The sequence below is a fragment of the Ursus maritimus genome, unplaced genomic scaffold, assembly GCF_017311325.1.
Source record: "Ursus maritimus isolate PB19 unplaced genomic scaffold, ASM1731132v1 scaffold_1, whole genome shotgun sequence".
Lineage (NCBI taxonomy): Eukaryota > Metazoa > Chordata > Mammalia > Carnivora > Ursidae > Ursus > Ursus maritimus.
Genome location: NW_024423343.1, coordinates 100,444,524 through 100,458,936, shown reverse-complemented (window position 1 = coordinate 100,458,936; position 14,413 = coordinate 100,444,524). Strand labels below are relative to the sequence as shown.

General features: G+C 42.0%; 1 protein-coding gene across 1 annotated transcript in view; it reads left to right on the top strand.

The window, feature by feature from the left end:
* The first annotated feature begins 13,046 nt into the window (after nt 1-13,046).
* The window catches only part of CLASP1 (cytoplasmic linker associated protein 1), a 262,476-nt gene continuing 261,109 nt past the window's right edge, over nt 13,047-14,413 (top strand). Inside the window, exon 1 of the mRNA XM_040619053.1 lies at nt 13,047-13,171. The gene's annotated coding sequence lies outside the window, so the exon portion shown is untranslated. The remainder of the gene's footprint in view (nt 13,172-14,413) is intronic.

The following is a 14,413-nucleotide window of genomic DNA, read 5'->3' as shown; positions in this document are numbered from 1 at the left end:
AATGTAAAATATATAGTTTTGTGGGAGTAAGAACTGTCAACTTCTAGTCAAACCTGTTAGTTTCAAGAGTCGGCAACTACCTGTTGCAATCAGGAATTACAGGTTGAAAGCAACTACAGTCAGTTTAATTCACGTGGTGTTTGAATTCAAAAGCAGACTGGTAAGTGGAATTTGAATATTACACAGTTAATAGCAGGGAGGGTGCCTAATCCTAGATGACTCAGAATGCCCGTGCAGTGTGGTAGATGGTACAGAGAAATGCAGTGTGGCCAAGCGCATGAGAGAGAGAAGTTCATAGGGGAGTTATATAGCTAAATCATGCACGAGCAAAAGCAAATTTTGGGAACTCAGAAAATCAAAATATATTTGACGATATTTAGTTTAGTGACTGTGTGTGCTATGATTTGTTTAGAAATTAGCTGAAGCAATAAGGAAAACTGGAAAATATGGCATGAATATAAGGAGATGATAAAAAAGGAGAAATAGGACTTGAGTTACTGCAAACAGCAGAAGGCAAGAGAATTTCATCCAGGAACAGGAAACTCAAAATAAATAACACCAGCTAGGAAATACGGCAAACACAAATCTTATAAATAATTTAAAAACTTGCTGATTTCTTAATGCATCATTTAACTTTTCAACTGCAAGCTGGCAGAGTGACAGACTCCACCTCCATTTCAAGTACTACATGGTATAATTAATGTGGTAAAAACAAAAATAGAAGAAACACAATTGTGCAATTCTGCAGGGACACAGATTTCCATGCATGACAATCAGGCATACCCTGCAATTTACAATACATAGTTGGAATTATTTTACCCTTACTACAAGTGAACAAATACAGGCAGGGATCTGTTATTTTGTTAAAGCAGACATAGTGGGGCAGTTTCATTTACACGTTCTGGCCCAGCTAACGAACTCTGTTCTCACTTTGCCATATGACCGTGAAGTGTGTGTGTATGTGATGGTCCACATGTCAGAATATGTCCATTTTGGGAAATATTATCTGTGAAACTCTAAATGACCTTGTTAAAATGGAAAGATTTAGAAGTGCTTGAAATTACTAGAAAAAAATAAACCCAGTCCAAATGGGAACTAGCCTAAATCATCACTCTGGTTCTGAGAAGCTGAATGTCATAAGGGTGAGTTTCAATGTGTTCTTTGGTTTAGCTCAAGAGCATTCCCTTCATTCCTCCTCAGCTTTCCTTGACCCAGCCACACCTGCTAAGCAACCTCTTCTATGTTCCGTCACTGCAGTAACTATATAGTCTAGTAATTTGTTTTCCTTACTAAACAGACTTCCTTGAGTGTAAAAACTGTATCTTTTTAGCTATGCCTACCCAGGGGCGGGTCAAGTTCTGGCAAAGGAGAGGCTATTAGATAATGTAAAAAAAGAGACACTTCACTTGGTTTTCAAGGTCTCTAAACGGTCCTTTGCAAGCGGATGGGTTGATCAGGCCATTGGTACAGGAGTCCGTCTGAGAATTGGCATGGCCAGTTGCTTGAGAGACCTCACTGATGGCAGCTGAAATCCCCAAACGGTCAGGTTAGTGATAAACGTGTCAGATTACTTACTTTTTGGCATTTGCCCTTTGTTCTTACTAAGTGTAAGAAATTGTCTTCAAAAAGCATGAACAGATCTGGATTATGACACATTAGGTAACAGGTAATGTTTAAAGGGCTATTTAATCATTTGTTCTGCATCGGAGCTATCCATAGAACCACCCGGATTTGTCATGCTTCTGATGGTAAAACAGTGACTTTCATACTGCCTTTGTTACTGAGAAATGGGTTTTTCTAATGTCAATTTCACTAGCTGTGACAATATCAGAAACTGGAACTATCCTCTTCATTAAAGATGAAGTGACCTTGGTGCTTGTGACTAGGTTAAGTGACTTGTCTAGGTCACACAGTGAGTTGACGGCTATGAGGGCACGTTCTCTAGTAACTGTCACTATGGTGTTTAAAGATGGGCATGTGAGTGGCATATAACCTTGCCATGTGAGGAAACCCATGAGAGGTAAGCCAGACACCTGTCCTGTCTCCTTCAGTGGGTGATACTTACTAGGTAAGTCAAGTACTGAGAGAGGGAGTGGTTATGAACACAATTTAGCAAACCAGTTTCTGATCTCCTGTTTTCATCACATACAAAAGACACACCCTGACTCTGCCCAAATATTTCTGTAACACACCACTTCTCTAACAAAGAGACTACCTGTTCCCCAAGTGGTGCAAATTCAGATTCCATATGGGCTGTGAAGGATGATGACAATATGCATTGCTGCTATTCTTTCTGAATTTTAATTTCTGTAGGCATAAAATATTTTTCACTGAGATTATTGAAGATTAGGTAAAGCCATCTAATTAAATGTAAGTACCTATTACTAAAGCATTTAGACTAACCTAGTGTGGGAGATACTGCCTAATGGAATCATAGGAAGAGAAAGAAATCTTCTTACCCAGAGTTTGATGATTTGTTCATTAGGGCATGCTATCAAAAATATGCTATTAAATCTTTAAAGAATGACTTTTTAAAAATTACAAAAATATGTTGATAGAATAAAATGAAGAATACAGACATGTTTTAAAAATGACCAACAATTTTACCACCCACAGATAATCACTTGCTAATAATATTTTGATGTATTTACTTTGATAAAGTTTTCTATGCCAAAGATGCATCTCATACATGAACTGATACCTAGGGCAGGCACCTGTCAATCAGTTTGTTGAGTAGAAAATGATCAGAAAACAGATAAAAACAGGTAGAGCTGAAGATAGTAATAAAAATTCCATCCTCAGGGGCGCCTGGGTAGTGCAGTTGTTAAAGCATCTGCCTTCGGCTCAGGGCGTGATCCTGGCGTTCGGGATCGAGTCCCACATCGGGCTCCTCTGCTGGGAGCCTGCTTCTTCCTCTCTCACTCGCCTGCTGTGTTCCCTCTCTCGCTGGCTGTCTCTCTGTCACATAAATAAATAAAATCTTTAAAAAAAAATTCCATCCTCAAAAATTGTGGGGAAAAATCAACAAAAGACATAAAATCATAAAGCCTGTAGGCCTTTAGAGAACACTAACATAATCTTTTATTCTGTGGATGGGACCTTGAGAGAGAACGTGACCAGCTGAGAGCAGACACAGCCAGAACTAGAATCCAGGAACCAAGGCTTTTGGCATAATCTCCCTGCTTTCACAATGATTTTAACTGACTTGTCATATATATGACTGGATTTAATAATTGACAAACTTTGGCTTTGAAGTGAACCCATGTGATCTGAGATGGGAAGAATAAAACAATGTTAGTGGATCCTTTCTATTTATTATTATTACTTTTTTAAAAAGATTTATTTATTTGAGAGAGAGAGAGGTGGGGGGGCGGGAGGGAGAGAGAGAGAGAGAAGGAATTATTTTCAGCAGACTCCCCACTTGAGCATGGAGCCCAACACAGGGCTTGATCTCACAACCCTGAGATCATGAGCTGAGCCGAAATCAAGAACTGGACGCTTAACGGACTAAGCCACTGAGGTGCCCCTGGCAGAGCCTTTTAACACATCTAAATTGTATCTGGTAGAGATTAAGTTCACTGCTTAAGTGTTTAGTCAGAGTATATTAGAATAGCAAGAAACCTTAGAGGTCCTTTATAGTCTATGTCCCCATTCTATAGGTAAGAACACTGAGGTTCAAAGAGGAAAGATAATTTGGTAAAAATGTTTAGCTAGGATCCCACATACTCTGGATTGATGGGTACTCCCACTTTGCTTTATTTACTCTGCCTGCAACTGAACTATTCAATTGTAACAACAAACCTAGGCAATGGTCATTAATTACTGCCAACCTCACAAAGAGAAACAATTAGAAATGATGTGCCTTCTGATGGATGTATGAACTAGTTCTGCCAAAAAACTCAAACTTGAATCAGTCAGTATAAGGCATACAGTATTATCAAGCATCTAGTGGTAGAAAATATGTTAGAGACTCCCAGGAATACAATAAAAAATCTAAAATGTGGGAAATATAGGGTAAATAACTAGGTTTCTGCAATTAATAAATATCAAGGAAAAATAAGATGGGGGGAATCCAAAGAGATGTAAGAGACAAATAAATACCTCGAATGTAATGTATTGGCATTTGGATCCTGATTTGCATAAACTGCAATAAAAAAAAATCATATGACAGGTACATTAATACCAAGCTTATAGAAATAAAAAGGATCAAAAGACAACAGTATGAACAACTGAATACCAACAAATTAGATAACTTAGATAAAATGGATACATTCCTAGAAAGACACAAAGTACTGAAACTGACTCAAGGAGAAATAGAAAATTTGAACACACCTATAACCAGAGATTAGCAATAAAAGAACAAACAAAGCAAAATAAAACAAAACTACCCACAAAGAAAAGCCATGGCCCAGATGGCTTCACCGGTGAATTCTACAGAATATTTAAAAAACAATAATGTCAATACTTCATAAACTTTTCCAAAAAACACACAAAAACCAAAACCAAAAACAGAAGAGGAGGGCATCTTTCCCAACTCATTCTGTGTAGCCCTATTACTCTGATACCAAAAACAAAGGTATCACAAGAAAATTAGAGACTAATATCCCTTATGAATATAGATGCAAGTCTTCAACATATGGTAACAAATCAAAATTCAGCAACATATAAAAAGGTTTATAACACCATTACCAAGTGGGATTTATCCCAGGAATGGAAAGATATCTGAAAATCAATTAATGTAATATACCATATTAAGAGAATAAAAGACAAGTCACATTACCATCAAAACAGACACAGAAAATGGATTTGACAAAATCCCAAAGCCTTTAATGATAAAGAGAAAATACTCAACAAACTAGGACTAAAGGAAAACATCCTCAATCTGATAAAGGCCATATACAAAAACGCCACAGCTAATAAAATATTTAATGGTAAAAGACCGAATGTTTAAGATCAGGAACAAGACAAGGATGTCCAGTCTTACCATTTCAATTCAACATTGTACTAGAGGTTCTAGCTGGAAAAAAATCAGTCAAGAAAATGTAATAAAAGACACAAACTGGAAAGGAAGAAGCAAAAACAATCTCTATTTACAAATGACATGATTTTGTACCTAGAAAATGCTCTGGATCCACTAAAAAAAAAAAAAAATCGATGAGTTTGGTAAGGTTGCAGCATACAAGGTCAATATGCAAGAATTAATTGTATTTCTATATCTATACACTTGCAATGAATAATCTGAAAATGAAATGAAGAAAAACAATTCCATTTACAAAAGCATCAAAAAGAAAATATATAGGAATAGATTTAATAAACGAAGTGCAGAACTTATACTAAGAAAACTACAAAACATTGTTGAAAGCAACTAAAGATGATCTAAATGAATGGAAAGACATTCCATGATCAGGAACCAAAAGACTTATTATTATTAAAATGGCACTACCGCTCAAATTTATTTCCAGATTCAGTAAATTCCTATCAAAATCACAACTGCAATTTTTTTTCAGAAATGGACAAACTGATTGGAAAATTTATATGGAAATTCAAGGAATCCCAAACAGCCAAAGCAACTGGAAAAGAAAAAGGTGAAGGACTCACATTGCCCAATTTTACAAACTACAAAGCTACTGTAATCGAAACAGTGTGTACTGGCATAAAAATTCACATTTACATTGATAGAATAGATTTAGAGTCCAAAAATAAACCCATACATTTTTAGTCAACTGGTTTTGGACAAGGGTGCCAAGACAACGCAATGGAGAAAGAATGAGCTTTTCAACAAATGGTAGTGGGACACCTGGAAAGCTACATGTAAAAGAATGAAGTTGGACCCCTACCTCAGACCATATATAAAAATGAACTTAAAACAGATCAAAGACCTAAATGTAGGAGCCAAAAGTTAAGACTCTAAGAAAACATAGGATTACACAATGGTTTCTCAGATAAGATATCGAAAATACAGCGACAAAAGAAAAAGAAGATAAATTTGACACTAAAATGACCAACTTTTGTGCTTTGGAGGGTATCATCAAGAAAGTGAAAAGACAACTCACAGGATATGAGAAAATATTTGCAAATCATGTATCTGCGGAGGGACTTAAGTCTAGAGTATATAAAGAACCTTTATAGCTCAATAATAAAAAGGACAACACAATTTAAAAAGTGGGCAAAGCATTAGAATAGACATTTCTCAGAAGAGCTATACAAGATGGTCAATATGCAACAAAAAGATGATTAGTCATCAGGGAAATGCAAATCAAAGCCACAGTGAAATATCACTATACACCCAATAGGCTAGGTATAATAAAAAGGCAGATAATAACAGTGTTGGTGAGGATGTCTCCACTAGAACCCTCATATTCTGTTGGTGGGAATGTAAAATGGCATCTTCACGATGGAAGAGTCTGGCCATTCCTGAAAAGGTTAAACATACAGTTATTATATGATGAAGCAATTCCAAACCTAAATATATATTCAAGAAAACTGAAAACATGTCCACATGAAGTCTTGTAATAGATGTTCACTGCAGCATTATCCACAATAGCCAAAAAGTAGTTTGGAACAACCCAATGTCCATCAACTAATGTGTGGATAAACAAAATGTGGTGTGTTTATTTACATATAAATGAGGGCGTTTTTGTTTTTGTTTTTTTTAATTTTGAGGGAGAGACACATAGCGAGAGAGAGCATGAGGGAGCGGGGAGGAGAGGGAGAAGCAGGCTCCTTGCTGGGCAGGGAGCCCGATGCAGGGCTCCATCCCAGGATCCCAGGATCATGACCTGAGCCGAAGTCAGACACTTAACCGACTGAGCCACCGTGCCCCCATATAAATGAGTTTTATTTGACAATAAAAGGAATGAAGTACTGTCACATGCTACAATATAGATGAACCTTGAAAATATGCTAAGTGAAGGAAGCCAGTCATATATTGTATGATTCTATTTACATGAAATGCCTGGGATAAGAAAATCCACAGCAACAAAAAAGCAAATTAGTAGTTGCCTTGGGCTGGTGGGTTGGGGAAAAATGGGTAGCACTGATAGGTATAGGGTTTCTTTTTGGCTGATGAAGCTGTTCTAAAATGGATGTAGGGGTGCCTGGGTGGCGCAGTCTGTTAAGCATCTGACTCTTGGTTTTGGCTTAGGTCCTGATCTCAGGGTTGTGAGATTGAGCCCTGTGTCCCACTCCCCACTCAGCAGGGAGTCGGCTTCAGATTCTCACTCTCTCCCTCTGCCCTTCCTGCTGATGCTGTCTAAAATAATCTTTTAAAAAAAAAGGGTTGTAGTGATGATTGCAGAGCTCTTTGAATGTACTAGACTGTTGAATTATATACTTTAAATGGATGAATTGTATAGTATATGAATTATATCTCTGTAAACCTGGTAGCAAAACAATTATGAGACAATTAGGGAAATTTGAAGATTGACTAGGCAGACAATGATACTAGGTATTGTTAACTTTTTAGGTATGATGGTGGTATTGAGTTTATATTCATTTAAGGGAGAATCTTAACTTTATTTATTTATTTAAAAATATTTTATTTGACAGAGAGGCAGTGAGAGAGGGAACACAAGCAGGGGGAGTGGGAGAGGGAGAAGCAGGCTTCCCCACTGAGCAGGGAGCCCGAGGCGGGGCTTGATCCCACAACGCTGGGATCATGACTTGAGCAGAAGGCAGACGCCTAACGACGGAGCCACCCAGACACTCATGGGAGAATCTTACTTTTAGAAAAAGTAAAACATTAGTGGATGAAATAATTTTAAAAATTATTCTCTTGACCCTACCTATCCCTTGAAGTATCACTCCACTTACCCCCCCCCACCTGCCCAATTATCTCTCCTCCCTCTTTCCAGTTCTGTTCCTACCACTCTTTTGAACCCATTCCAATCAGGTTTCCATCCTCATCCCTCCAATGTTATGGCCAACAGTCAATTACAGACCATTAGCAATTGACTTGGTTGCTCTTCCTGGTTTCCTTTCCTGGTTTCCCTTTATTTTCAGTGGCTGACCTTTCTGTCTCCTTTGCTGGTTTCATTACCATCTCAGTCCTTAACTGCTAGAGTGCTCCAGGCTCGGTCTTTAGGTAATTTTCTCAAATTCTTGTACTACTTAACATCTAGATGATCTCATGCCTTTTAATACTATGTGCTTGTGTCTCCCAAATTTACATACACAGCCTAGACCTTTCTTCTGAACTCCAGATTCAAATATCTGCCTTGATATTTCCATGTGCTAATTTAGTAGGCATTTTATTTTTGTTTTTAAAGTAGGCTCCACACCCAGTGTGGAGCCCAACACAGGGCTTAAACTCGTGGCCCTGAGATCAAGACCTGAGCTGGGCTCAAGAGTCAGACGCTTAACCGACTGAGCCACCCAGGCACCCCTTAAAAGATATTTCAAACTTAACATCTTCAAAACTGAATTTCTTGCTTCCCATTCACATCCTGCTTCTCCCAGTCTTTGCCATTGCAGGAAATGGCAACTCCATTCTTTAAACTGCTCAAAAAATATTGGGAGTCCCCTTAACTCCCCTTTTGCTTACACTCGGTATCAATTTATCAAATCCCATGTGCCATCCTGGCTGAATATATCCAGACACCTTACCACTCCACTGTTTGCACTTTTCCCAAGCCCCCACTGTCTCACTCGAAGAATCGCGATAGCTTCCTAAACCGTCCCTCTTGTTCCCCTACAATCTATTCTCAAACTCCCTTACTCCCCTACAGTCTATTCTCAAAACAGAAGGTAACGTAAGTCTTTTAAAACAGAAGTCAAATCATTTCACCTCTCTGCGCAAAACCTTCCAATGGCTTCCCCTCTCAGTAAAAGCCAAAATTTTTACAATGCCCTGTAAATCCCCACACAATTTGGCATCCTGTTACCTCTGACCTCATTTCCTACTTTTTGCCTGCCATACTCTGCTTCTGTCACTCTGGCCTCCTTTCTGTGCTCAGAATGTGGTAGACATTCTCCTCCCTCAGAATGATTTCTGCACTTGGAATTCTTTCTACCTGGAATGTTCTCCTCCCAAGATGGACATTTCTTGCTCCCTCACCTCCTTCAGATCTATACCTAAAAGAATGTTTCTCAGTGGGCCCCCACCCCCACCCCCACCAGTCCTATTTAAAAAGAAACCTCTTTCCCTATCCTCAGCACTCCTTATTTCTCCCTTACTGCTTCATTTTTTCCCCCGTAAAACTTACCCTGACACGGTTTATACTTCATTTACTATTTTATTTTCTATCTCCTTTGAGAACATGGATTTCTCCCCCCTGCTTTGCTAAATGTTTGGCACATAGTTGGTATACAATACTAAGTGTATGAATGCTACTTAAAATGCACTTATATTCTCTGCTTCACTGTCTGACTGGTGCTAGCTTCATAAGCGTTTGGGCATGTATCCCTGAGGAAGATGAGGCTGACTGAATAGAAACACTGTTCACTCACTCAAGACTATGGTATCTATCTTTGTAAAGGAGACCAAAGCAGAGAGTGGGAATTCTAGAGGTTCAGATTTCAATTGCAGCCTTGGTACCAATAAGCCATGTGACACCGGGCAAGTTAAGTTTTCCTTTCTGGCCATTTATTTCCTGCCCTGCCAAATGGGTCATTGCTTTGAATGATCCTGTAGGGTTTTTGAGAATGTAAAATGAAAGATGAAATGTTGAGTAGGAAATGATGTGTCTTATTAATTTCTCTAGTACATACAAAGATACACTTACCTGGTGTTTTAAGTTTTTATTTATTTGAGAGAGAAAGAGAGAGAGAGAGTGCACATGTGCAAGAGCAGGGGGAGGGGCAGAGGGAGATGCAGACTCCCTGCTGTGCAGGGAGTCCAACATGAGGCTCAAACGCAAAACCCTGAGATCATGACCTGAGCAGAAGGCAGAAAACCGACTGAGCCACCCAAGCGCCCCTGGCATTTTATACTTTTTAAAGGCAATGAACATACCTGGAATCAAACCTCACAGTTCTTTTAGGGACCTTATACCATGCAGTTTTGCTGTGTTAAGCCCTTATAATACTAGTAATTTGACTGTGAAAAGTCCTTGATGTCAGCCTATTCTTTCTCCTGTGAAAACTCAGTCTTTTTTTTTTTTTTTATAAAGATTTTATTTATTTATTTGACAGAGAGCAGCCAGCGAGAGAGGGAACACAAGCAGGGGGAGTGGGAGAGGAAGAAGCAGGCTCATACTGGAGGAGGCTGATGTGGGGCTCGATCCCATAACGCTGGGGTCACGCCCTGAGCCGAAGGCAGACGCTTAACGACTGCGCTACCCAGGCGCCCCTCAGTCTTTTTTTTTTTTTTTTTAAGATTTTATTTATTTATTTGAGAGAGAGTGCATGAGCGAAGACAGGGAGAGAGAGCACAAGCAGGGAAGGCAGAAGGAGAGGGAGAAGCAGACACCCCGCTGAGCAGGGAGCCCAACACCCTGGGATCATGACCTGAGCCGAAGGCAGACTTTTAACTGACTGAGTCACCCATGCATCCCTGAAGACTCACTCTTAACATCTAAATTGTTTTCTTTCAATATCCTTGTCCAGTCAGTGAGTAGTCAGTGCCCCTGGGTGTCCAGCTCCCATGGGAGTTTTGTTTCCTAATCATTTGTATTTGTGGTTGGTGAGTCTCTCCGCAGCCCATCTGTAACCCAGAACCTTGATTTTCTCACTGGTAAATACGGTGAATAACAATCGGCTCATGTTTATTTTGATGGATTCAATGACATATCAATACTTCACATGAAACAGTAGTACAATGCCTGGGATATCTTAAAGCCTCCATAAATTCTCTGTAAAAATAGAGTATGTATTGAGCTTCTACTGCTGGGGTCACTTCCTAAAACAGTTCTTTTACCATGTTACTATCCCCAGTCCAGGACCTGAAACAATTCAGCTTTCTCTATTTGGTTGCTAAGTCCTCCCCATCCTATTGAAAGCGGAGTCTTAGAGATATTTGTACATCCATGTTCATACCAGCATTATTCACCATAGTCAAAAGATATAATTAACCAAGTATCTCTTCTGGTATATAAACACGATGGAATAGAATTCAGCCTTATAAAGGAAGGAAATTATGACACAGGCTACAACACTGAGAACCTCCAAGACGTTATGCTGAGTGCGATAAGCCCATCACAAACAGACAAACACTGTATGATTCCACTTACATGAGGTATCTGAGTAGTCAAATTCAGAGACATAAGTAGAATGGTGGTTGCCAGGACTTGGGGGAATGGGGAATAAGGAGTTAATAGGCATAGAATTGCAGTTTTAGAAGATGAAGAGGGGATACCAAGGGTGGCTCGGTCAGTTAAGCGACTGCCTTTGGCTGGGGTCATGATTCCAGGGTCCTGGGACTGAGCCCCACACAGGGTTCCCTGCTCAGTGGGGAGCCTGCTTGTCCCTCTGCCCGCCGCTCCCCCTGCTTGTGCTCGTGCTCTCTCTCTGACAAATGAATAAACAAAATCTTAAAAAAAAAAAAAAGATGAAAAAGAGTTCTGGAGATGGTTGCACAGCAATGTAAATGTTCTTAACTCTATTGACCTGTGTAGTTAAAGAGTGGTTAAAATGGTAAATTTTGTGTTACGTGTATGTTACCATAATTTAAAGTTAAAAAAAAATCCCCATCCTATTTTTCAAACCTTATTTCCCACTCTTCCTCTGTATTCCACCCTCCCTCCCCTTTTTAAGTTACTGCTCAATACGTTGTACTCCCAGCGAAACACTTCCTTTTCAGCCTTTGCCCCAAGGAGTTTCTTCTCTGGAATGCTTTCATCATCATCCACCCATTTTCATAAGGTCGTCTGTGTTTTCGCCCCGAAGATAGGCTACCTTTTCTAGATCCAACCAGAAGTCGCATCCTCCATGACAGGCTTACACCTTCAGACCAGAGTCCTTTCCCTTTCCTGCACTAGAGAGAGTGAACACATGGCTTTACTGTTTTACCTACGACTCTCCGACGGTAACAGCTAAGCTCCAGAGTATGAGCGCGTTATCGCACCATTCTCCCGCATCCTTCTTCTAACACAAACACACTCCACCACACGGAGCTCGACATTCAAGAGCTCCTGGTGAAAACTCAATGCGTTGGGCATCGAGATGGACGGAAGTCAACTCACACTCCTAAAGAGTGATTTCGTCGACGCAGTGTATAATTTCACACAAAAGCTCTGTGTCAAATTACCTGCGAACATAGGGGTTTGACGCGGCAAAACTGCGGGTCCTTGGGGATCCTTAAAGGCAGCCCGATAATTTGCACAGCTTTCTACCCTCCGAAACACATTCTCACATGTCATCCGAAAGTAATGCGAGAGGGTAGACAGAAGCAGCGCTATTTGCGGAGACGCGCAAAGAAGAAAGGGGTTGTGGCTAGGCGTCTCAAGAATCTCCGAAGCCTCAACGGGGCTGACTGCGCTCCAAGAGCAAACAACCGTTAAAAAGTTGTGCTTCCGGCTCAAGTGTCGGCGCCTAATTGAAAAGGAAGAGAGAAGGACGCAAGCCCGGGTACGGAAAGACGCAGGGCACAATTTCCTTCATCCCAGTCGTCGGGTGGTGGGGGCTGGACGCGCGTAACCCAGAAGCGAAAGTCCGTTTCCTTCAGGTATTAGACCCCGACCACAGGAAGTCCCGGCCGGACGGCTTTTATCCAGGCTTTCCTGACTCCCCCTCAGCTCTATTCACTGCATTCCCTGCATTGTGGTACTGTGTCGCCGCGGCCCCTTACATCCGACCCTCGTGGCCTAGCCTGAGTTTTGCCGCAACTTCCCAGGGACCCCAACAACACCCTGGCCACCCTTCCCTTAAAGAACCCTAACCCTACGGGTCCTCATCGGGGTCAAATAACGTTCTCGGCAGGGGTAAAATCTCCTGGGATTTGCAGCTCCCGAAGCCCAGCGCAGCGCAGGCTGGCCGGCGCCTGCGCGGGGTGTTACCATAGAGAGCAGCCGCCTCTCTGGTCTCGGTTTGCACTCTCTATGGTCGAGCCGGGTCCGTGGCGGTAAAAGGGAGACTGCACTGCGCAGGCGCTCTCGGCTTCTATATTTTTTTTTTTTTTTTTTTTTAATCCCCGCACCAAGCGCTTAACCTCATTGGGGTGGAGGAGAAGGCGGCGGCTGTCTGGTCCGCTGCGGCTGTCTGGTCCGCAGCGGCAACAGTAGCGAATAATACGACTGTAAGTACCGGGTTAGGGCGAGGAGATTTAGACCCAGCCCTCCGAGGCCTTTGCCCCCTCGCCTGTGGTGGCGGGCGCTGGGTCTGGGTGGGGGCGATGTCCAGCCCTGTCATCGGCTCTTGGGTGCACTTTGGGGGGAGGGGGTGGCTTTAGGTGGGAGCCGGGCGGGGAGCGGGATGGGAGGGTTGTTTATCCAACCGGTAGGTCGCTGATCCCAGGCTGCTTTGCAGAGGGAGGAGGGGGCGGCTGTGGGGTCAGCCGGGCTTTGTGTGCCCCTCTCTCTTTTCCTCTCCCAGACCCCACCCCGGGCCCCCTTCCTGACCCGAGTCTTCCCGGCCCGGTGGGAGAAGCCAGCGAACAGCCCAGTCGCGTTTGAAAAGAGCCCGGGATTGCGAGGGGAGGGGGCGAGGGAGAGAAACCCACAACAACTAGTCATCGGCGAGTGATGGGTGTGGAGAAAGATCCAGAGGGAAGGGGTGCCGGGGAGGCGGGCGGCCGGGGCTCCCAGCCGGGCCAGACAAAAGCTGAGCGAGAGGCGCCGAGCCGAGCTGGGGGCCGGGCGGGATGCAGAGGGTCCCTTGGTCCCTGGGGCCCGCAGAGAGCTTCTTTCCGAAGCTGGGAAAGCGGACAAGTGCTGAGTTAAGCCTTGTGCAGCCTCCTCAACTTGCCTTTGTTGTTCTTTGGTATTGGCAGAGCCGCTCTGACGAAGATGAGTGTGTGATCTTGCACGTTAGCCTGGTTGGGTACAATGGAGCTAATCGAATTTTGCGTTCCATTTTCCGAGCCGCTCGGATGAGTATGGGGTTTTCCAGAGTCTAACTTATTACATAATGTTATTAAAATAGTTATGTTTATTTCTAAGATTTTTTTTAAAAAATTAGGTGGAGCCTTTTGAAGCATGTTTTGTTGTATCCGGATGAATTTATTTGTTGTGGTGTTCGTTCATGCAATACTGACCGTTCTTAGAACCTGTGAGTTCTTTAATCATGATACTTTAATTTGTAGATGTGGCAGTGAGAGCTTTGGATTGGTAGTCCTTTGGGAGGCAGTGATGCGGAAGAGTCCGAAGGGAGAAATAGTTGCATGCTGCCATGTGCCTTGCACCCTATTCTGGTGCCACAGTCCTGTATAAATTCTAGTTTTAGAGATTGTTGCTTTTATTACTATTATGATTTGTGACATTTACTGAGCTCTTGGTATGAGGGATCCTGGACAGTGGGCTCCTTTTGCTCATAAAGGGAG